Genomic DNA, 24686 nt, shown 5'->3' with positions numbered 1-24686 from the left:
AGCTGAACGGGTTGATGAATGTATGGAGAATGACAAATAGGGAGAAATTACATATGGAAGAGAAGAGAAAGAAATCAATGGAATATGGACTCAGAGGTGATCGGGCATGTAGAAGTGGTTTTGAAGTTGAGAAGGGCTCAGCCCCTGGTCCTCAGCAGGGATGGATGCTCTCCTGGGGGATATTCTGGTCAGTGCAGTGATTGTAGTCACTATTGGCCTTTAGAGAGAGGAGGCCAGGGATGCAACATGCCTTTCAATGCACAGGACAGTGCCACTCTATGAAAACTGTTGTTTTCTGTCTAACATGACTCTTGAGTGTTCTGCCAGACATTCATGTACGTAAAAAACCCATCTGCAATCCTCTGAGTTGAGAGCCTAACTCTCTTTTACAAGTAAACACCAAATATTTTCTTGCAGGTTGTGAACACACACTGAAGTTTCCAAGGCCATAGCTACTGTGTAGACTGAGAGAAAATTGAACTTTGGTTTATTTGGAACTTTGTCAAGAACTAGCCAGGTATAGTGAGTGGCTCATGCCTGTAATCCCAGCGCTTTGGGAGGCCTAGGCAGGAGGATCACTCGAGGACAGGAATTTGAGACCAGCCTGGGCTACGTAGTGAAACTCCACCTCTATTTTATTATAAAATTAAAAATTAAAAAAAAAAAAGAACTGTTCATCATTTGGAGAAATCAGGTTATCATCAAGGGAAATGCTGATTGTTGTATTTGAGACTTCAACACTGCCTATCTGTGTCCCAGCTACCATCATTGGCACATTCATGGTGATACTGCTTCATAAATAGTAAAGCACATTCAGGGATCCTACTATCCTATGAAATAAATAGCCTAGTGTAGAAATGTTACAATGTATACTTATTTTAAAAGTTATTTTTATTATAAGGCATGCTATTTAAAAAAGTATACGTGTAAGTAGGTCATATTACCTATGAATTTTAAGCAAGTAAAAGGAATATTACAATATATTTAGAATACAACAAGAGGTGCTATTATGCTAATTTTAGTGAGGCAGACACAAAAGATCACACACTTCATGATTCCATTTATATAAAATGTCCAGAATAAGCAACTCCACGGAGATGGAAAATCGACTAGTGGATACGTAGGGCTTAGAGGCCAGAAGTCTGAAATCAGAGGGTCCACTGGGCCACATTCATTCGAGAAGTTTTAGGGGAGGGTCCTTTCTTTGCCTCTTCCAGTTTCTGGTAGTTGTAGGTACTCTTTGACCTGTGGCCACATCACTCTGATCTCCACCTCTGAGGTCACATTGCTTCCTCCTCTTCTATCTCTTCTTCTGCCTGTCTCATCTCTCCCTCTGCTTTTTTCTTATAAGGGTACTTCTCATTGCATTGGTCTACCCAGATAATCTAGGATGATCTCTCCATCTCAACATCCTAAATTTAATTGCATCTACAAGGACCATTTTTCCCAAAACAACAATGTTCACAGATTCTAGGGATTCAAATGTGAGGATACCGTTTTAGAGGCCACTACTTAACCAACTACAGTAAATATTTAGTCAGTGAACCATATGGACCAGGTACTGTCTTGGTTTGGGGGAATACCACTGAGAATAAGATAGACAAGATCATTGCTCCCACACAGCATAAAAAATGAAACATGAGCAAAAAGTCTGCTTAGCTCCTTTGCATGTTATTTGTGAGTAAAATGGCATTATCATGCTTTAAGAAAAAATGGGTACTGGGTCTGGAAGAATTGAATAGTTTTGTCTAAGATTTAAAAACATTACTACAAATGTTCAACATCACATGACATTAGGGAATTCCAACTTAAAACAACAATGAAATACAACTACACACCTATTAGAATGGCTAAGTCCGAAACACTGACAATACCAAATGCTGACAAGGATGTGGAGCAATAGGAACTCTCATTCATTGCTGGTGGGAATGCAAAATGGTATAGCCACTTTGGAAGATGGTTTGGCAGTTTCTTATAAAACTAAACATACTCTTACCATATGACTTAGATCTCACACTCTTTGGTGTTCATCCGAGTGAACTGAAAACTTATCTCCACAAAAAACCTGTGCAAGGATGCTTATAGCAGCTTTATTTTTAATTGTCAAAACTTGGAAGCAATCAAGATGTCCTTCAGTAGGTAAATGAATAAATAAACTGTGGTTCTTCCAGACAATGGAATATTAGCACTAAAAAATGAGCCATCAAGCCATGACAAGATATGGAGGAGCCTAAATGCATATCACTAAGTGAAAGAAGCTTGTCTGCAAAGGGAACATACTGTATGATTCCAACTATATGACATTCTAGAAAAGGCAAAACCATGAAGACAGTAAAAAAGATCAGTGACTTCCAGGGACTGAGGAGAGGGAGGGGTGAACAGGCAGAGCACAGAGAAATTTTAGACAGTGAAACTATTCTGTATGATACTAGAAGGGTGTCATTTTACACTTGTCAAAACCCATAAACATACAGCACCAAGAATGAACCCTAATGTACACTGTAGGCTTTGAGAAATAATGATATGTCAATGTAGGGCCATGCATTGTAACAAACGTATCACTGTGGTGGGGAATTTTTTGGTAGTGGGAGAAGTTGTGTGTATGTGGTGTGGGAAGAAGGTATATGAGAACTCTGTACTTTCCACTTAACTTTGCTGTGAACCTAAAACTTCTCTAAAAAAAAAAAAAAGTTGGCGGGGCGCGGTGGCTCAAGCCTGTAATCCCAGCACTTTGGGAGGCTGAGATGGGTGGATCACGAGGTCAGGAGATCCAGACCATCCTGGTTAACACGGTGAAACCCCGTCTCTACTAAAAAATACGAAAAACTTGCTGGGCGAGGTGGCGGGCGCCTGCAGTCCCAGCTACTCGGGAGGCTGAGGCAGGGGAATGGCGTGAACCCGGGAGGCGGAGCTTGCAGTGAGCAGAGATCCAGCCACTGCACTCCAGCCTGGGCGACAGAGCGAGACTCCATCTCAAAAAAAAAAAAAAGTTTATTTTAAAAAGTCACTGTGGCGGGCCAGGCATGACGGCTCACACCTATAATCCCAGTACTTTGGGAGGCCAAGGAAGGTGGATCACTTGACCCAGGAATTTGAGACCAGCCTGAGTAACATGGTGAAATCCTGTCTCTACAAAACATGCAAAAATTTGCCGAGCGTGGTGGGGAACACCTGTAGTCCAGTGACTCGGGAGGCTGAGGTGGGAGGATCACCTGAGCCAGGGAGGTCAAGACTGCAGTGAGCTATGATGCGCTCCAGCCTGGGTGACACAGCAAGACCATGTCTCAAACGAATACAAATTACTGTGGCAGCAGAGAACTATTTCTTCATGTAATTATCAGTTAAAGAGTAAAATGATTAACTCAATGTGTGGCTTGCCCTAAGTGGAGGGCTTTTCTCTGTATTGTTGAAGGGGCCACTTTCCTAAAAGGACCCAATTAAGTTCCATCATCTATCGTACTTCTTTGGGCTGAGGCCCCAAAGGCCTGTACATGAAAGCAAAAACCCGTAAGGAGGCAACACGGGAAGTAATTATAGATCATTAACACCTTAGCAAACTGGCTGGGGGCCCCCATACGGTATTGAGGGATGGCATGGAAGTCTCATAGGTTTTCACAAAGGGGAATTAGCCTATTTTCTTGCCTCTGCTCTGAATGCAGGATAAATGTAATATACAGGTAGAAAGAAAATCTGGTTTTCTGGACAGTCTACCATTCATCCCAGGCAGACAAAAGGTTTTCCAGGGAACCAGTGCAGTCAGTATGAAACTTGTCCTTACAGTGTGGAAAACCTTCCAGCATGGGGTCAGTTCTGGACGGCTGGGCTGAGATGGGGACGGCAGAGAAAACAGCACTTTTTCTCTTAGTGTAGTGGTCCTTTCTGGTTATTATAATAAAAAATGACAGTGTACCATGTCTAAGATGTTTCCAATTAGCCAGGCTTCATTCTTTACACTAGCATAAATAACAGCTAAATAGTTTTGAAAACAAAATATTTTGAAATAACATTATTACTAGTAAACCAGCCATGGGATTTTTTTTTTTTTTTTTTTTTTTTTTTTTTTGAGATGGAGTCTCGCTCCCGCCCCCAGGCTGGAGTGCAGTGGCGCGATCTCAGCTCACTGCAAGCTCCGCCTCCCAGGTTCACGCCATTCTCCTGCCTCAGCCTCCCCAGTAGCTGGGACTACAGGCGCCCACCACAACACCCGCCTAATTTTTTGTATTTTTAGTAGAGATGGGGTTTCACCATGTTAGCCAGGATGGTCTTGATCTCCTGACCTGGTGATCTGCCTGCCTCAGCCTCCCAAAGTGCTGGGATTACAGGCGTAAGCCACTGCTCCCAGCCCCACAGGATTTTAAAAAGCCAAGTCACACTTTCATTTTTGGCCCACATTAATATAAGATGCTTCTCCTCCTAGCTTCTTCTAAATGTCTGCCTTCAAACTTTTCTCTCTGTTAATATCTTCCATTCCCTGAAGGAAAACAGGACATGATGAACTGTTTTACACTACGTTTACATTTTTGTATACACTACAGAGCTGCCCCTGTTTGTCTTCATCCCTGCAAAATACCCTCATCTCAGAAGAGTGAAGCCTCCATGTGGTCATAATAAAAGCTAAGTCCTCTGCAGGATGAACAGAGCACCAAGAGGCTCTTTTCAAATTATACTCACCATATATATAAAAAAATAGAAAAATCCCCATATCTTTTTTCCTTCCCTTGGCTACACTCATAGCTCCCTCCACCATGGAGAAATAGCCCAAGTGGTGCACTGTCAACTAACTGGAGTGTATGATTATTCCTCATATCTCATGGGGTAGAAATACTGCAAACCGCTGGGATTTACAGTCTATCTATGGGTTTGTTTCCAAAAGGTCAGGAACTGGTTATGTCATTGACTGTTGGAGGCAAAAGAACAATGAATTATAACCCAAAGACAACAGCCTCTCTATCAGTACATACCTATCTGGTTTCCTAATTTATCCAAATGCATCTCACTCCCTTTTTTTCTTCAGTTTACCACTAAGGTGACTTGGATAAACAGACAGCAGACTCTCATCCATTCCACTCCTAGGTGTATCCCTGAGACAATGGAAAGCACCTGTCCTCACTGGAACTTGTATGTAAATATTGTTAGCATTTGTTAGCTTCATTCTTCTCAGTTTCCAAAAGGTTTAAACAACCCAAACATCCATCGACTGATAGGCAGATAAACAAACTGTGTTGTACCTTTACAATGGAATATTATTTGGCCATAAAAAGAAAGTGCTGGTGCATGCTACCACTGGGTAAGCCTTGAACATAGTAATGCTGAGTGAAAGAAGTCAGACTTGAAGGACACACATTGTATGATTCCATTTATATGAAATGTTCAGAAGAGGCAAATCCATAGAGATAGAAAGTAAATTAGCTATTGCCTAGGGTAGTGTGTGCTAATGGATATGGGGTTCCTTTTCGGGGGGTGAAAATGTTCTGAAGTTATATATTGTTGATGGTTACACAACTTTGTGAATATGCTGAATTGTATACTTAAAAAGGGTGACTATTATAATATGTGGGTTATACCTCAAGTTTAAAAAGAAAGAGAAACCAGACATCAAGATAAGTCCTGGTATGCCTCTTCTATGTGTTCTCGAAGTCTCTTGTTCCAAAATGTTATTGCAATGCCTTCACATATTGATTTCAGAATGGAAGAAGCAGCAAGCTATTGGAACTATTAATAGTTTCGTCTTCAAAAATCCAGTTCAATTCTCTCCATCACAGGGCACTGAAGTGAGTACATACCAGAGAACTGCTGAAAATCCACTACTCAAAACCATAAGTACACGGGATTCATTTTCAGAACAATTTTTAGCTTTAGAGGCTTCCTTTAAAAGCTACATTTATTAATGCCTAAAATGTTGCTCTTATCAAAGTTAGTATATCATAGCCATGTGAGGGAGGAATATCATTATATGTGATAACAATTATACTGATTTTTTTGTTAATACATAATAGTTTTACATATTTTGGGGGTCCTTGTGATATTTTGACACATGCATACAATGTGTAATGATCAAACCAGGACAACTGGGACACTGGTCACCCCAAACATTCACTTCTTCTTTATGCTGGGTCATCATGGAAGCCTTTCAAATCAACACTCTCACAAAAAAGAGATTGCACTAGATTGTGTTTTTGTTTATTCAATGTTCAGTCTTTTTTTTTCCTCCTTGTAATACAAAGTGCTCTGTGGTCTCCTATTTAGCATCTGGGAGCGAACTAAAAGCAATTCTTGGTGATGGTTATTTCGAAACATTCTAAAGGCTACTGTTTACCATCCAGTGTGAGAAGCTATTTCCAACTGGTGAACAGCCACTCATATTTCTGGCATTATTTTTATTTTTTAAATTCAGAGCTTTTTTGCTGGGTGTGATGTGTGTGTGTAACACTGGGAGAAGCAATTTTAATTTCAAATTAGTACAGTGTTACTCATGTCTAAACCACCAAAACAAAGCAAGCACCATGAATCATAGAACATAATCAGAAAACTGGTATTTGTATATTTCAAGTTTTATAAAAATAGAGATAAAATAACTAAAGCACAAACAGTAGATGAGAAAAATTAGTGACAACCTTTTCTTATTCTTTCCAATGTTCTCTTCTTTTAAGCTCAGCTCTGCTTTTGAAATTTTTGATGACAAACACAAAAGATATAAAGATTGTTAAATCACAGATGTATGTATGGGCCTAGGAAAGCCACTTCCCACCTCTCGAGCCTGCCTTTCATTATGAGAAAGGAGTTGGGTTAAATAATAACTAACTTTTGGGCAACGATTGTTTTTAGCCTGTACTTTCACAGACATTATCTATTCTTATGTCAACATCATCTCTATTTTACAGATGAGGAAACTGATGCATAGACAAGGTGAGTACCTTGTCAACAATAATGATGCCAGTGTAGAGAAGCTGGACTTGAATTTGGTTTTCTGATTCCAAATTTTATCATTGTTTCACTACATCATGCCGTCTAGCATCTCACAAACTCACTACCGAGTCTAAGTCAATTGAGGGTATATGTATAATACCTGAAAATAGATATCTATGCTTCAAAAACCCAAATTCTATGATCTTAATCCTTTAGATCCATCCAGAGCTCAATAGAGGACGCTGAGTGTCCTTGGGGCTGAGAGATTAAGATGTCACATCTGATGAGAAAATTGCTTATCCCTACCATCCCACCAATGAATAGTCCAGAAAGCTGGGATCAGTGTCCTTTACTTGCCATTAGATGGACATCACATCCAAATGACTCCCACTGAGTGAATGGGTGTCCTCAGTCCTAGGAAATGTAGAGCACACTCAAACATGAAAATCATGCATAAGCTCACCCTCCTTCAAACAAATGAACAGTCAATCAACCAACAGCCACAGTCTGGGAGCAACTCTAAATGTTCATGACAGGACACTGGTTAAATAAGTTATGTAACTGTTAAAAAAATTATGAGATATACTGTTAAATGAGAAAGCAAGAAGCTGAAGAGTATATCTTGCTTCCATTTATGTTTTGAAAAGGTATTTACATACTAATACATGTAGGTACATGGGAAACTGGATGGTAGATTCACTAGGGGATTAGAACTGAGGTCTGGAGTGGGCAGGAGACATGCTTTGCAAACAGACTTTGTGTGATGTTTCAATTTTTCATGCAAAAACAAGTAACAAAAATTTACTTCTGATAGCAAGAGAAGCATTGCTAAGAAAATTCTTTTCTACCAGATTCCTCCCTCACATTGCTATGAATTTTAATTGTCAGTCCTACTGACCATGAAAAGACTAAGCAATACTATTAAAAGATCAAAACCTTGATCTTTACAAACCCCTGATGGCAACAATGCAATACATGTTAGTCATACGCCACATCCAACTTTCTCATCTGATTAAAACTACAAACGATTCCTGTCTCTAAGTGTGATACCACAAATCTTAAAGATAGTCTCAGAATATGCAATCTGGAGAGAAGTTCCTCTTCAGTTTTGGCCGACTGATTACTAACCAAAGACTCTTTCTTCTTTTACTTGCATCCAAAACAGTAAAACCTGCACCAGGACTTTTTCATAGGTTATAAACTCTAACGAACTCAGGAAAATCAAACCAAGCCATTTGCACTAACAGCTGAATTCTACACCCATCACCTGCACTAAATCACAAAGCATTATCATTGCTCTTTATTAATGACTAGTTCTTTAAACTTTTCAAGTTGGAGTCAGAATAGTTTAAGTGGAATATGAGTGGACCTACACTGGGACACTTTCTGTGGGTCTCCTACCAAGCTGGGATTGGAGGTTTTCTCTGTGCTCCCAGCTCACTCTGCCCAAGTGTTTTTCAAACACAGTCATTCACAAACCACCTTCCAGATTCTGCCACACTCATGGACCACCCATGTTACTATTTCTTTAACACTGGACTTATTTCCTTTTAGTGAAACACTAGTGAAATAATGATCTGATCGTTAGTTATGTTTTGTAACATACAATTGACCTTTGTGCAACTTGGAGGTTGGGAGTGCCAGTGCCCTGTGCAGTTGAAATCCATGCATAACTTTTGACTTCTCCAAAACTTAACGACTAATAGCATTCTGTTGACTGGAAGCCTTACCAGTAACATAAAACAACTGATGAACATATATTTTGTTTGTTATATGTATTATATACCGTATTCTTGCAATAAAGTAAGCTAAGCCAAAAAAGTTATTAAGAAATCATAAAAAAGAGAAAATACATTTCCAGTACTGTGTTGTATTTATCAATGCATCATCTGTTTGCAAGATGAATCATCTGTATGAAATGGTGGCAATCGCAGAGGTAGCTTTCAACCTATGGTACATATCAAGCAGTTCAACTTTTTCTTGTAATTTCACAGCTTTTCTTGTAATTTCATAGCTTTTCTCTGCTTCTTGGCAGCACTTCCAGCATCACTAGTGGCACTCTGAATGGGTCCCATGATGTTATTCAAAGTTTACGGTGTTGCACTAAACGTGATGAAAGATACATGAGAACTGTGAGAGATCACGTTTTACTGTGATGTAATTTACTGGAGAGACAACTGTTCATGTGGATATGATTAGCGTTACTCAGTGTTTTAAGTGGATGCTCACAACACTTGTGCTCACCACAATAACAACAAGAGGTAGCTATGAAATTATCACAGTAGGCCGGGTGCAGTGGCTCACGCCTGTAATCCCAGCACTTTGGGAGGCTGAGGCAGGTGGATCACGAGGTCAGGAGATCCAGACCATCCTGGCTAATACAGTGAAACCCCGTCTCTACTAAAAATGCCAAAAATTAGCCAGGTGTGGCAGCGGGCGCCTGTAGTCCCAGCTACTCGGGAGGCTGAGGCAGGAGAATGGCATGAACCCGGGAGGCGGAGCTTGCAGTGAGCCGAGATCACGCCACTGCACTCCAGCCTGGGCGATGAACAAGACTCCATCTCAAAAAAAAAAAAAAGAAATTATCACAGTAGTGCAGTATGTGGTACAATTAATTTATGCCATTATAATTTAATACTGCATCTTTACATGTGTTTAATTTCCCTAAACTGTGACTAGTGTCATGTATAGTTTTATGTGTTTATGTGCATAAGTTTTGGTAAATTTTAACTACTTTTTTTTTTTTTTTTTTTTTTGAGACAGAGTTTCACTCAGCAGCCCAGGCTAGAGTGCAGTGGTGCAGTTCACTGCAGCCTTGACCTCCAGGGCTCAGATGATTCTCCTTCTTCAGCCTCCCAAGTAGCTGAGACTACAGGTACCTGCTGCCAAACCCAGCTAATTTTTGTATTTTTTTGTAGAGATGGGGTTTTGCCATGTTTCCCAGGCTGGTCTTGAACTTCTGAGCTCAAGCAATCTACCCTCCTCAGCCTCCCAAAGTGCTGGGATTACAGGTGTGAGCCACCAGGCCCAGCCTAATTTTTATTTTAACTTTTCATAATAGATTCATGTATATTTTATGGTAGTAAATGATAACACAGATAGTACTGACATATGTTTTATGCATTCATGACATACCTAACATTTTCTTAACTTTTCCAATATTGCTAGGCTACACTTTTCATCTGCAAGTTTTTCCAAATTATTGCAAATTTACAGAAAAGTTTTCAATGTATTTATTTTTAAAGATTCATGTATAAATGGACCCACTTGATTTAACCCATGTTGTTTAAAGATCAACTGCATATTCAATCCAATATGTACATATTTAAACGAAACCAAAACAAGCTCCTCTCACATACTGGGCACTTTGGGAATCATAGTTGTTCTTTTATAATTATACAGTTACATATATCCACTCACCTTCATATGAGTGAGTTTAGATGATAGTTTAGATGATAGTTTAGATGATAAACTATCTGTAGTTTAGATGATAGTTGTTTAATCTCCCAGCTCTTGCTATAAGCCGAGGTCCTAAATGAATGAGTGAGTGAATGCATGCATGTGTGGGTGCCTGTAAGCAAGCAGTAAATATGAATATCTCTCACTATCCAAATTTTTCCTTTCTGGAATCTGAAGATGAATATATTTAGATAAACTTTTGTATAAATTATATGCTATCAAAACTCATGTTACTTGCTATCTGAAATTCAGGAACCAAATGGCTTTGAACAACTTGTAAGCCTTGCTATGCAACCTTGCTTGCTTCCTGGACTTGGCCTAAAATGTATTACTTTCATCTTCATATTTAAAACCCATGCAGCTCTCTCAGTTCCTCTCCACTAAATAGAAGCCTCATCTTTTTGTGCAGTGCCAGCCTTCTGACTCTGTCATGAGGTAAAAGTTGGATTAAATGGGTTTGTCTGTATTGAGTGCCTAGTTACCAGGCTGCTTCCAAAGTGGATACTATGCCCATCAGTGACTCCTTCCTTGAACTCAGTAACAGGGACTACATATCCAGAAATGATTCTACCCATGGCAAGTTCTATGGCACCATCAAGGCTGAGAACAGTAAGGGCAGTCAATTGAAATCCTACTTTCATTTTCCAAGTTCAAGATTCCCCCAACATCAAATGGGGTGACATGATGTTGAATACATCATAGAGTCCACTGCACTCTTTACCATCTTAGACAAGGCTAGCATTCACTCAAAAGGTGCAGGCAAAGGGTCATTATTCCTACTGCCTGTGCCAATGCGGCTATGCTCAGAATGGGAGAGAACTGTGAGGATGACAACTCCTTTGAAATTGTCAGCAGTGTCACCTGCATACCAAGTGCCTGACTCTCCTGGCAGAAGTCATCGATGATAACTCTGGTAATGTGGAGGAATAGGAATCTCAGACCACAGTCCATGCCATCACTGCTCCCCACAGATCATGATTACTCCTCCAGCAAGCTGTAGTGTCATGTCAGTGATCATTATCCCCCAATCCCTGGCCCTGCCAAAACTGTGTGCAAGATAATCCCCGAGTTGAATGGAGAATTCACTGATTTGGCTTTCCAAGTCCCACTCCTGGGGTGGAAAGCGTGTTGAGAATGTGCTTTGCCATCTGGAGAAAGATGCGAAATATAATGACATCAAGGAGGCAATGAAGCAAGCATCGAGGGCCCCTGGAAGAGCATCCTGGGCTACATTCAGGACCGGTTGCTTGCCTTTGTAACAACCACTATCCCACTTTTGATCTGGGGTGGGTATTGCTCTCAATGATCACTTAATCAAGCTGACTTTTTGGTATGACCATAAATCTGGCCATAGCAACTAATTGGGGGATCTATCTTATGGTCTGCATGGCCTCTAAGGTGTAAGAGTCCTGGAGCATTCACCCTAGCAAAAGTATGAGAGGGAGAGTGAGGCTCTCGGTCGCTGAGGAATCCTTGCCCCAATTCCACCCCAACACATTGAGAACCTTCCTTTCTCTCTATATGGGTCCCATCTAAGACCCATGAAGAAGGAAGAACCTGAGAGTCTTCCCTTGTTGAGTACCATTGGTGCCATCGGTAAAATTTCTACTGTGCACAGTACAGGTGCAGGCAAGAAAATGAAACACATGGAGACACATGAAATAGACATTATAATCACTGGCATTATAATCCCACACACTACACTGGAAAAAAAGCATGATGGCCTGTAATTTATACATTGATTCAAAGTAATTATTATCAGGAACTTGATACCTTTGTCATTTCACCATGGGAACAGCCCTATAAGTGGGTCTCACATATCCCTTGAAGGTGGATTTGAATACTGAAGGAAAGTGAACCTATATAAATAAATCTATGCTCTTAACACTTTAAAACAAGAATTCACCATGCTCTTTTCCCTTTATTTTAGCCTATTAAGGCTTTATGTGTTATATGTTTGAAATATTTAGCCTATTAAGGCTTTATATATTATATGTTGGAAATATTTCATAATATATTTAATAAAATTAAAATTCATCATCATTTTAATAAATAGTTTTAGCTACAACTGAAGGACTTTCTGATCATCCCTCGTCCTTAGCAACAGTGCTCTTGGTTTTTACCCTTTTTGGTTCTATTATTTGGTTGTTTTTCCTGAATGGGCTACATAATCTAAACAGAGATCTTTTTACCAGGAACATACAGTTTCAGTATTTCCTTAGGCCTCCCAAAGTTGAATGTTCCATAGTAGGTGATTAGAGTAAAAGGATAGTCTAGGTGATGTCCTTAGAATGGGTAACTTTTCTTCAATTAGAAATAAACCAGTTATATATTACTTAACAATCAGCTTAAAACAAAGACCTAGAATACTTCAAGTTCTTATTTCTTCCTATTCATATTTGTAAAAGGCAATGTAACTCTGTAATTGAAGCAGTGTTAAAGGGTAGAAGTTCATACACAGTGTAAATGTTCTCTCAGGAATGGTGCCATTTCCAGTACAAACAATTCCTGATGTTAGCCTCCAGGATGAGCTGCCACTTCCCCCAGCACTGTTGACTTTAGCAACAGCAAGTTAGAGCTTCTCAGCATGGTGTATTGATAATAAGCAGCTGCTGCCTTTATCTAAACCATCACTTATATGTGTACCTGCTCAGGAACCATTTAGATGTTAGAAATCAACATTGTGAACAGTAGCCTATCTACAGCGCATATTATAAAGAAATATAGGTTGAGTATCCCTAATCTGAAAATCCATAATCCAAAATCCAACATCTTTTGAGTGTTGACATGACACTTAACAGAAAAATATTCATGGGAGTTCTTCACATTTTAGATTTTCAGATTAGGAATGCTAAATGCAAATATCCTGAAATCTGAAAAAATCTGAAATCCAAAAAAATTTGAAAGCCAAAACCCTTCTGGTCCCAAACATTTTGAATAAGGGATACTCAATTTGTATGGAGTATGCCTGGCAGTAATTCAAGGACAGCAATAATCTTTACCTTCAAAGGATCCTGGCTATCTTCAAATTACTCCAGAAAGTCACTCTGATTTTTCTATCCATAGATGTAACAAGAGGGAATGTGGTTAGGTTAAATCTAAATTATAAACTTATATAATTTTCTCAAGACATTGGAATGTATATATCCTGATTCCTGATGGTTTAAAAAAGTTTAATTGGGCAAATTTCCCAATTCACCTAGGCCAATTTCTTTACTTCACACATATTTTACAAAACCAATTCAATCATTTGTGTTCTATGAGTGTGCCTAACAAATGGCAAAATTTGTGAGGGTGGCATAAGGAACATCTGTTCAGACTTTTCTTAAAGCTCTGGTCATTCTAGTGGTACCCAGGTAAACTTGTGTTTCACCATAAAGATTGAGAAAGTATTTGTCTTAAAAATGCTAATCATAAAAACAAATATTTTTAACTGTCTCCTCCTACCGCCACCATCATCAAAAACCCAAACCCTTAACAAAACAAAAACAACTCTGTAGACTATTTGGATTTTTCTAATATGTCTCACAATTGGTGGGGGACAAGTTTAGTTGAAAAAAGCATAGATATTAAAAGTGAGACTCAGGCTCAGTATACCCTGCAGTAGAGATCTAGCTTCAGAGAGTATCTATTCTTGACTTACCCTGAGACAAGAGAAACGTGAATGCACCTCACTCGTCCATCCTTCTATGGCAGTGTCTGTTTATGAGGAAGTCTCCTGATGAGGCAAGGTCAGGTCTGCCATTTTGCTGACCAAGAGTCTGATTTTAGGTTCAACATCATTAACATCAAACACCTAATTTTTCAGGCAACTGCCCACTCTCCTTACACATTTGGTCAGAGTCGGGTCATTTCAGGTTAAGCTCCTGTAAAAAGACGGCTGTTCAGGTTTGAGAACCTCCCTATGTAGTGAGCTGTTAGAGCTGGGTCTAACATAATCTAAACACAGATCTTTTTACCAGGAAAATACAGTTTCAGTATTTCCTTAGGCCTCCCACTGAGGGTCACCTCAGTGGGTCTGTCACAGGTTTTTGTTCCTAATAGAATTCAGAAAGGATCTAAGTGGTGATCACTCAAAAGAAATAAGAAAGATTTATTTCTGAAGAGATTAAAGACTCCAAGGAGCCAGGCAGCAGCAACCTCATCTGTCTAGGTTTGGAATGACAGTCACTGGCCTCCTCTCCCATGAACAGTTAGCTGGACTGCAGGAAGGAAACCTGGATTTATGAGGCAGGCTTAAGTGACTCCTGCTCAAGCCCTAACGCACTTGTGCACTTGTCCTAAGGGTCCTTGGTTGAGAAAGCCCAAGGGTCACAGGCTTTCTGTTTGTCTGAATTTGGTTCTCTTTACAAAAGACCAACTCTCCCCACTTTTCTTATGGAGGCAGGTAAATTAACGTTGAACCAAATGGTGATAAGAACAGCAGATGATTGTCCCCAAACCCTCAGGTCTGAGCTCTTTGTCTCCAAAGGCTGTCTCCAAAGGTTCTATTTCCTCACGCTAGAACAACTGCACACATGTAGGAGGAAGCACTATTTCATGGTGAGATGCTTTGCTACGAGGCAGTCCATGAGCAAACTGAATTACCAGTTAAGATGCTTGGAAGGAAATGGAGAGCTGAGGAAATGCATGAGCATAAAAACTCAATATGAAGGCTAACAAAGTTATGGGAGCCATAATCACAGGATGCAGGGAAGAAAATTCACTTAAAGCAGATGATGCCAGTTTTCAGTGAGGGCACCCTGGATATGTGTCTGCTAATCTAGGGGAACAGCCAAATGGACTCTTCCATTTCTTCACACAACATATGTTTCCATTCTCAGTTTGACATCACAGGCTATTGCTATCCACACTGGAAAAGCCAATTTCATACTCTTTCCAAACAACTGTCAACACGGCGACAATTAGCAGGTGGCTTCCAACAATGTGTGGCAAACTAGGTCCAAAGTCTAGAGAACTGAGTGCATTATCTTCTTAAACATCCTCAAACTGGCTGTGTCTCTAACAACACCCCCACTTACTCCTCATTGCTCCCTCCCTTTTTTCTGGTTATTGCTTCTCCTCCTTCAAAACTGAAAACAGAGACATCCAGCTGGAAGTCAAAATCAAGACCATTGTGACTGGACTGCTTCCCTCCGTGCTTCCAACCCCCACTCACCCCTCCATCCCGGTGGTGCACCATCACCACCACTGAGAACCACAGTCTCACATCTCACTGTGTCATAATACTGGCTCCAACTTTAAGATGTAACCTCTCTCCTAGGAAATTTCTCAACCTTCTTCCTTACGTGACAGAGTATCCGAGCCCTGAAGCTCAGGTGGTGGCTTTCATACCTCTGGGATGAACACCACTCAGTCAGACTTACTGAAAGAACAATTCTTTTGACCTTAATGCATAATTCTTCCTGCTGGTAATGCCCTTCTGCCAATCAGAAGGTTCAGCTGTACTTCTAGTCAGGTCCAAGTGAGAACCTAACGTTGTAAGTTCCAGTCCAGAACACTGGTAACCAGACTCTTTGGACCCTTCTGCCTGGGGACCTCTGGTCTAGTCAGTTCCATGGAAGGCCTCATTTAGGGTGATCATGAAGACATTTACATTTAGAACTCAACCACAAAAAGGCAACTCCCCATCTCCTTAATGGAAAGGTGCTAAAAATTCACATGACACTGAATTGGAAAAGCTTCCAGCCCATCATCTATGGACATTGTTTCCTTTTCATTTTGTTTGCAATGATGTCTTTCCTCAGAAAGACTGTCTTTCCTCCAATGCCCCAACTTGTGTTTCCCCCAATGCGCCCTCTTTTCTGCTTCCTCCTCCTCTTTGGCAATAGGCTTCATTATAAGCTTTCTCCCAGGTAGGAAAGAACACGCTCTTGTGCCCTGGGGTTAGATGACTCTCCTCCGGAAGAGCCGGTCTTTGAGTAGGAGGGGAGAAGAATCCTGGAGTCCTCTGCCTGACGCCAGTTCACTGCAGGGAGCAGGGCAGCAGGCTGGCCAAGCACAGGAAAAGTGTAGGAGAGAAAGCAGGGAGCCATTGATTTTCCAGTTGGCCAGTGAGTGATTAACTCTGCTCCATTAGGAGGGGCGGTTGATCACACCAACACCTCTCAAACCTTCAGGCAACCTCCCCATGACCCTTTTTAATGAGAAAGGCTTGGCTGGAGCCTGTCAGAATCTGCCTTCAGGGCGAACAGGCACATCCTTCCTCTGTGCAATGTCCACTTTCCGCTGTAAGGCTGAGGTTCAGCAATGCTGACAATGGAGGTCTCTTTACAGAACCCGAGTTTGATGAAATGTCTTACCAGATTTGAATTAGAGCACGTTTTGTTTTAAAAATGAAAAGACCAATTCAAAGATGACTTTGTACTTTTTAAAATTTAGCTAACTTCTCAGAAGGAGTGCTTGCTGGAGTATTTAGACTTCTGAGAAACACTGGTTTCCATATGAACACAGAAATCAACCGGAAAGGATGATGATGCATTTCAAACATTCTAGACTGGCCATAAACAATTTAAATAGGAGTTATAAGTAAATTTTAAGTAAAGTCGGTCCTGTACCCATCTCCTCTGAAAGGCCTCCTCTGACCACCTTACTTAACACGGCATGCCTCTTGTCATTCTCTCCTCATACTCTATTTCTGTTTTTCTTCATACAACTTTATACCTTGCCTGCATTTAGACTACATATTTTCATTTTATCATCCTCATCTTCACCCTGAGTGGATGCTCTGCCTTCGTGTGGCCCAGAGTCTGGAACAGTGTCTGTCTGTTTAAGTGCTCAAAATTTTTTTGTTGAAAAAAAAAAATTCATTCTTTTTTTAATGAATGAATGAATGACGCCTGTTGAGATTCAGTGATTACTAAAGGTAATTAATGTTTTCTTTGGGCCGGGAGACCATATTGGCTTCTCCAAATGTCCCAGATATATTGGCTGCCATTAAAAAAATATGGAATGCTCCATGAATTGACATGTCATCCTTGCCGAGGAGCCCTGGTAATCTCTGTATCATTCCAATTTTTAGTATATGTGCTGCTGAAATGAGCATAGTAATTAATGTTAATAGCATCATAGTATACAGAGTTGAGAGGCCCTCATCCAACCTCTGCTTATTACATATGAGAGAACCCAAGTCTCAATCAGTGAAGTGACAATCCATGATCTTAGGGTGAGTTGACAGTTGAGGCAACACTGAACTCAGGTCTCCCAAAGGGTCTATACTCTCTGCAATTGCAAAAGGCGACTGAGAAGGGGTCCTGTGTGAAGCAACCCAAGAGCCTGTGGTCTCCTGGTGACTTCTAGAAGAAAGTCATTTCTACCTTTGCTGAGTCATATTACCTTCTCTTACTCCTCCACAGGATAAGCTTTCTCTTGCTTTGAGATTCTTGGCCTGGGACTCTCTGCCCCAGGGACTCATGAGGCTGGCTCCTCATCCGTCAAGACTTAAGTTCAAGGAAACTGGCACAAAGTGCCCTTCCCCAACCACCTTCTCTAAAGTAGGTTTCTGCTCTTCCCTGATCATGTCCTAAACAGTAATTGTACAATATTTAATTCCTGTATTGATTACTTGTTACTGTCTGTTTTGCCTACATGTGAACCCCAGAGCAGGATGGAGTCTGTCTTGTACATTGCTTAATCTATACCACTTGGCATAATATTTAGCACATAGTAGGCTCTTGCCAAGCGTTTGTTAAATGAATGAACAAATGACTAAATACATTTAAAGGTTGTTGCTCACCAATTATAAGGTTAAGAAAGAGATTTGCCAGGTGCGGTGGCTCACGCCTGTAATCCCAGTGCTTTGGGAGGCCAAGGTGGGCAGATCACTTGAAGTCAGGAGCTCGAGACCAACCTGGCCAACATGGTGAAACCCTGTCTCTACTAAAAATACAAAAATTAGCTGGGCTTGGTGACCTACACCCATAGTCCCAGCTACTCAGGAGGTTGAGGCAGAAGAATCAAAGAATCACCTGAACCTGGGAGGTAGAGCTTGCAGTGAGACAAATTATTGCACCATTGCACCCCTTCGTGGGTTAAGAAAGAACACGCCATCTCAAAGATAAAAAAAATAAAAAGAGAGAGAGAGAGAGAAGAGATCTGGTGCTCTTTCTAAAAAGCAAATAAAAGTTGGTTTCTGGTTGAAAGACTCCTGAGCAGTTCAGGAATTGTGTAGAATTTCTATTTTCATCCTGCAAACACCTTGAGAGAACCTTGGCCAAATTTGTTTCCCAACTTTCCATCAGGGCTAATGGGGAGCTATTCCATTAAGACGGAAACAATTCCATTTTAAAAACACCTCTAGGATGCTACTGTAGTACTGTATAGATGTTCTCCATGTATCTTTACCATCCTGAACTGCAATGACCTCTTTACATGGGTGCTTCTGTAGGGGACATCTCTTAAATCACCTTTGTAGAAATAGCCTTTATTTACGTTACCCAATATTTATTTATTGAATTGCTGCCAGATGCTAGATTCAAGAAGCAAGAAGAAACCAACTGGGAGGGAATACAGATACAGGAGGCAGAGTGGCTTTTCTAGAGATGATACCTGCACTGAGACTTAGCAGGAGTAAAGGGGGTAGCAGGCAGGAATGGTGAGAGCATGAAAGGCAGACGAACACCAGGAAAGGAGCACAAGGTAGAATACGTACCTGTTGGATATGTACGGGATGGTGGGGGGTCTCACCAGAGACAAGAACAGACAGGGGAAAGGGCTAGAGGTGGAAATTGAGGCAAAAGTCCAACTGTGAGAGGCCTTGTAGGTAAGTTTAAGGTGCTTAGACATTACATGATTTTAAAAGTTCATATTTGCATTTGAGATAGATCACTAAATACTGTGGGGAGGATGGATTTGAGGATATAAGAATAGCTCGAGGGAGATGGATGAGAACATCTACTGCGATAGTGCAAAATAAAGATGATGCAGGCCTAAACGGAGGGAATGTTTCCAGAAATGTTCGGAATACAAAATTACCAGTGTCCAGACGAGGTAAGCCTTTATTAAATGAATAAATGCAACAACCCTGGCTCCCTGGAGAATAAGACTCTTCCTACTACTTTGGAAAGCGTCTCAATCTGAGAAGTAAAGTCCTCATGGACGGAAACTGTTTTACATCTTTGTTTCACATTGCCCTGTGTTAAGAGACATCTCCACAGGCAGGCACAGGTACTGTAGGGTGGAACTCTTCTTTATTTATTATCTTTGTCAAATAAAAAGAAAATCTGGATTTAGGTAAGGAGAGACATTGTTCAAAAGGATTCTTGCGTGAAGGGAGTGGGGGCACTACATGACATGGAGACCAAGAGATCTGCAAGTGTCTCTAGTGTAAAGGAAGAACGAGTTTTTCTATTACTTAGAGAAGAATGAACAAGGCTCAGGAGAACTGGATGTGGGGAAGTGAAATGGAAGGTGAGGGTGGGTCAGGATAGTAAAACCACGTGTACCCTGATGTCAGCCTATTCCCAGAAGGGGCTGTGTGGTGAGGGTGGGTCAAAGTTCAGGGGTCTATAGATGGCGACAAACTTAGTTTGGTCAAGTCAAGGTGGCAGGTATTTTGTCCAGACTGAGAGGGGGACAGAGTTCAGCTAATCATTTTGAGCCAAAGAATGGGAATTTGGAATCCGTGTCTGGCCTTGTCACTAATAAACAAGGGAGGCATCTGTGGGTCTTATCTAAGCCACAGGGAGAAGGGGGGTTCCTTGTAGTAAATCCTTTCCTGGAACACAAAAAAGGGTGGGAGGATTATCTTCATGGTTTCTGTTTTCTAGCAGCATAGAGAGCTCAAGTAAAATTCAACAAGGCCGTTTTTCTTCCTCTCATTTTTAAGCCAGGAGATCTTGAGGATATTCTTTAACCAGTTTTTCATTTGCAGGAGAAAATTTGAATATAAAAGGACTTTGGTGCAAAAAGATTTTTTTTTTTTTTTGATTTTTATTTTTTTGAGATGGGGCCTTGCTCTCTTTTCCAGGCTGGAGTACAGTGGCATGAAAATGGCTCACTACAGCTTCAACCTTCTGCGCTCAGGTGATCCTCCCACCTCAGCCCCTGAGTAGCTGGGCCCACAGGCACATGCCACCACGCCTGACTAATTTTGTAATTCTTTGTTGAGATAGGGACTCACTTTGTTGCCCAGGCTGGTCTCAAACTCCTGGTCTCAAGTAATCCTCCCACCTCAGCCTCCCAAGGTGCTGGGATTACAGGAATGAGCCACTATGCCTGGCGAGGTGCAAATAATTTAAAGTAAGCTCTGACACTCTGACATTAGCAAACTCCTTCAGGTTTTCAAACCATCAGCAACTTTTTTTTTTTTTTTTTTTGAGACAGAGTCTCGCTCTGTCACCCAGGCTGGAGTGCAGTGGCACGATCTCTGCTCACTGCTACCTCCGCCTCCTGGGTTCAATCCATTCTCCTGCCTCAGCAACTTTTATGTTTTAAGGGAAAGTTGAAGAAAAGCCTCCAGGAACTTTCTGAGAGACTGATGCTAGCCAAGGCCAGGACTTCTAGCACAGAGGAAAACCCAAACTTCGTTTTAAAATGAAAAGGGGGAAAAAAAGAGAGATAAAGTCTTTGGCAAATGTTTAAATCCTGCTCTCATTGGCCCCATATATCTTACAGTGACTAGTTATACAATTGTTTTGGAGGTAAATTTATGCTCTCAATTAACTCCCCTTAGAGAAAGCCTCACACCAAGATTTTGGACACGTATGTGACTGTGGACCACAGTCACCACTTGGTGACAGTCATGGAATTGCACATGCAGGGCCGAACTGGCGCCCTTGGCACGTCTCATATGAACACGTAGTTATTCAGTGAAGACACAAGTGCAAGTAGGGCAGCCGTGGGCTAGCAAGGTGACTTGGGAGACCACCGCTGCCTCCTCCCAGCATTTCCCTGACTAGTCAGTCTCATTACCCATTTCTCTGAAATTTCATAAGGAGTACATTTGCTCATTCGTGAACATTCTCTGTATCTCTACCGCCTACAGTCCAGCCTTTTGGGCCCTTTCCAAAACTCTTCATTTCCTCCTGTCAAAAGACAAAATTACAACAAATTTAGCTTAAAGATTTTTTTAAAAATCTTTTTTCTTCCCAGTGCTCAGTGCAGCTGGGATCCTTTGAAAATCTTAATTGGCTTCATTTGCGATTCTAGAATTGGGCAACACTTCATTCCATGAAATAGAAGGAGTGTTCCAATGGGTTCAGCAGAGGAGGCTGGTTTTACAGACAGGGAAGGGCTGAGGAAAGCCAAAACAGGGAACAAAAAGCAGTTTGGTAGTTTTGAAGTTACTTTCCTTGAAAGGTGGGAATAGGGAAATAGAACAATAGAAAAATGACTGATTAGTTGACATCAGGTTGCTTTTTTTATAAGGATTAAAACAGAGGGAAATTAATTATCTTGCCCATTGAAACCGGCCTTTATGGCTATTCTCTCTCTCATCCTCCTGATTTCTCAGAAGGTCAGATCAACAGATGAGTCTTGATTTGGTGATGTGGAACTTTAGCATGAGTGACTCCATTTTGGTTTGATCTGTTGGGCCAAACCAATAGCTTCCTATAAATGTTATGTAACACTCCAAAGAGATCATTTATTTTAGGCCTAACAGTACCATGAAGTAAAAAGAGGGCTGGCTTGAGAATGAGCTCTGATGTTATTAATGTCTCACCTTCAGTTTCATCATACATAAATGTAGATATTAATGCTTTACAAAATTAATGTTAGACTTAGTTAAGAATACATTTGGGCTGAGTGCGATGGCTCATGGGTATAATCTCAGTGCTTTGGGAGGCCAAGGCAGGAGGACTGCTGTAGCCTAGGAGTGAGAGACCAGCCTTGGCAACAAAGTGAGACCTTGTGATATGGTTTGGCCCCTTTGTCCTCATTCAAATCTCATCTTGGATGGTAATTCCTGTAATCCACACATGTGGAAGGAGGGTCCAGGTGGGAAGTAATTGGATCACGGGGGCAGTTTACCCCATGCTGTTCTCATGATAGTGAGTTCTCATGAGATCCGATGGTTTTATAAGGCAGTTTTCCCTGCTCTTGCTTCCTCTCTTTCACCTGCCACCATGTAAGACGTGCCTCTTCCCTTCCTGCCATGATTGTGAGTTTCCTGGGGCCTTCCCAGCCATGCAGAACTGTGGGTCAATTGAACCTCCTTTGTTTATAAATTACCCAGTCTTGGGTAGTATCTTCAGAGCAGTGTGAAAATGGACTAATACAGTAAATTGGTACCAAAGTAGTGAGGCACTGCTACAAAGATACTTGGAAATGTGGAAGTGACTTTGGAACTGGATAATGGGCAACACCTGGAACTGTTTGGAGGGCTCAGAAGATGACAGGCAGATGAAGGAAAATTTGGAACTTCCTAGAGAGTTGTTGAATGGTTTTGATCAGAATGCTGATAGTAACATGGACAATGAAGTTCAGGCTGAGGCAGTTCCTATGGAGATGAGGAATATCCTGGTAACTGGAACAAAGGTCACTCTTGCTATGCTTTAAACAAAGAGACTGGTGGCATTTTGCCCCTGACCAAGAGATCTGTGGAACTTTGAACGTGCGAGAGATTATCTGAAATTGGAACTTATGTTTAAAAGGGAAGCAGAGCATAAAAGTTCGGAAAATTTGTAGCCTGATGATGCCATAGGAAAGGAAAACCCATTTTCTGGGGAAAAATTCAAGCTGGCTGCAGAAATTTGCATAAGTAACAAGAAGTCAAATTCTGATTGCCAAGACAACAGGGAAAATGTCTCTAGGGCATGTCAGAGATCTGGGCCACCCATCACAGGTCCAGAGGCCTAGGAGGAAAAACTGGTTTAGTGGGCAGGATCCAGGGCCTCCCTGCTCTACGCAACCTCAGGACTTGGTGCCCTGTGTCCCAGCTGCTTCAGCTCCAGCTGTGGCTAAAGGGGGCCAAGGTACAGTTCAGGCCATTGCTTCAGAGGGTGCAAACCCCAAGCCTTGGTGGCTTCCACATGGTGTTGGGCCCGTGGGTACACAGAAGTCAAGAACTGTGGTTTGGGAACAGCCATCTAGATTTTACAGGATGTATGAAACTGCCTGGATGTCCAGGCAGAAATTTGCTGCAAGGGTGGAGGCCTCATGGAGAACCTCTGTTAGGGCCATGGGGAAAGGAAATGTGGGACTGGAGCCTTCACACAGAGTCCCCACTGGGGCACTGCCTAGTGAGTCTAGGAGAAGAGGGCTACTGTCCTCCAGGCCCCAGAATGGTAGATCCACTGACAGCTTGCATTGTGTGTCTGAAAAAGCCACAAGCACTCAATGCCAGCACATGAAGGAGCTGCCCAAGGCTGTGGGAGTGCACTCTTGCAATGTGAGAAATGGAGTCAAAGGAGATCATTTTGAAGCTTTTAAGATTTAATGATTGCCCTGCTGGATTTCAGACTTGCATGGGGTCTGTAGCCCCTTTGTTTTGGCCAATTTCTCCCATTTGGAATGAATGTATTTATCCAATGCCTATATCCCCATTGTATCTTGGAAGGAAGTAACTTGTTTTTGATTTTACTGGTTGATAGGTGGAAGGGACTTGCCTTGTCTCAGATGAGACTTTGGACTGTGGATTTTTTTAATTAATACTGAAATGAGTTAAGACTTTGGGGGACTGTTGGGAAGGCATGATTGTGTGTTGAAATGGGAGAATGTGAGATTTGGGAGGGGCCAGGGCAGAATAATATGGTTTAGCTCTGTGTCCCCACTCAACTCTCATCTCAAATGGTAACCCCCATAATCTGCACCTGTTGAGGGAAGGACCAGGTGGGAAGTGATTGGATCATGGGGGAGGATCCCCCCTTGCTGTTCTTGTGATAGTGAGTTCTCATGAGATCTGATGGTTTTATAAGGTAGTTTCCTCTGCTCTTGCTCACTCTCTCTTGCCTGCTACCATGTAAGATGTGCCTACTTCCCCTTCTGCCATGATTATGAGTTTTGCCTCCCCAGTCATGCAGAACTGTGTGTCAATTGAACGTCCTTTGTTTATAAATTACCCAGCCTCAGGTAGTATCTTTATAGCAGTGTGAAAACAAACCCTATCTCTACAAAAAAATTAAAAACTTAGCCAGGCATGGTAGTGCCTGTCTGTAGTCCCAGCTGCTCAGGAAGCTGAGGCAGGGGGATTTCTTGAGTTCAGGAGTTTGAGGCTGCAGTGAGCTATGATTGCAGCACTGCACTCCAGCCTGGGTGACAGAGTGAGACTCCATCTCAAAAAAAAAAAAAAAAAAAAAAAAAAAATGCATTTGGAAGTGCTCTGCCATCTTAAACATTATTTTTAGAAATAATAACTGACTCATGGTTTCTAGGGGTGAAGA

At 41.4% G+C, this 24686-nt stretch overlaps 1 protein-coding gene and 1 non-coding gene across 2 annotated transcripts in view; both read right to left on the bottom strand.

The window, feature by feature from the left end:
• Positions 1-24686, bottom strand: part of SGPP2 (sphingosine-1-phosphate phosphatase 2) — a 139865-nt gene that overhangs the window by 43113 nt on the left and 72066 nt on the right. The gene's annotated exons all lie outside the window — the stretch shown is intronic.
• Positions 17306-17410, bottom strand: LOC111549329. The gene has a single exon (XR_002733697.1). It is a non-coding gene; the product is annotated as a U6 spliceosomal RNA (small nuclear RNA).

This window comes from Piliocolobus tephrosceles, chromosome 11 (assembly GCF_002776525.5).
Source record: "Piliocolobus tephrosceles isolate RC106 chromosome 11, ASM277652v3, whole genome shotgun sequence".
Lineage (NCBI taxonomy): Eukaryota > Metazoa > Chordata > Mammalia > Primates > Cercopithecidae > Piliocolobus > Piliocolobus tephrosceles.
The sequence above is the reverse complement of the archived record's forward strand: the minus strand, read 5'-3'. Positions and strand labels throughout refer to the sequence as shown.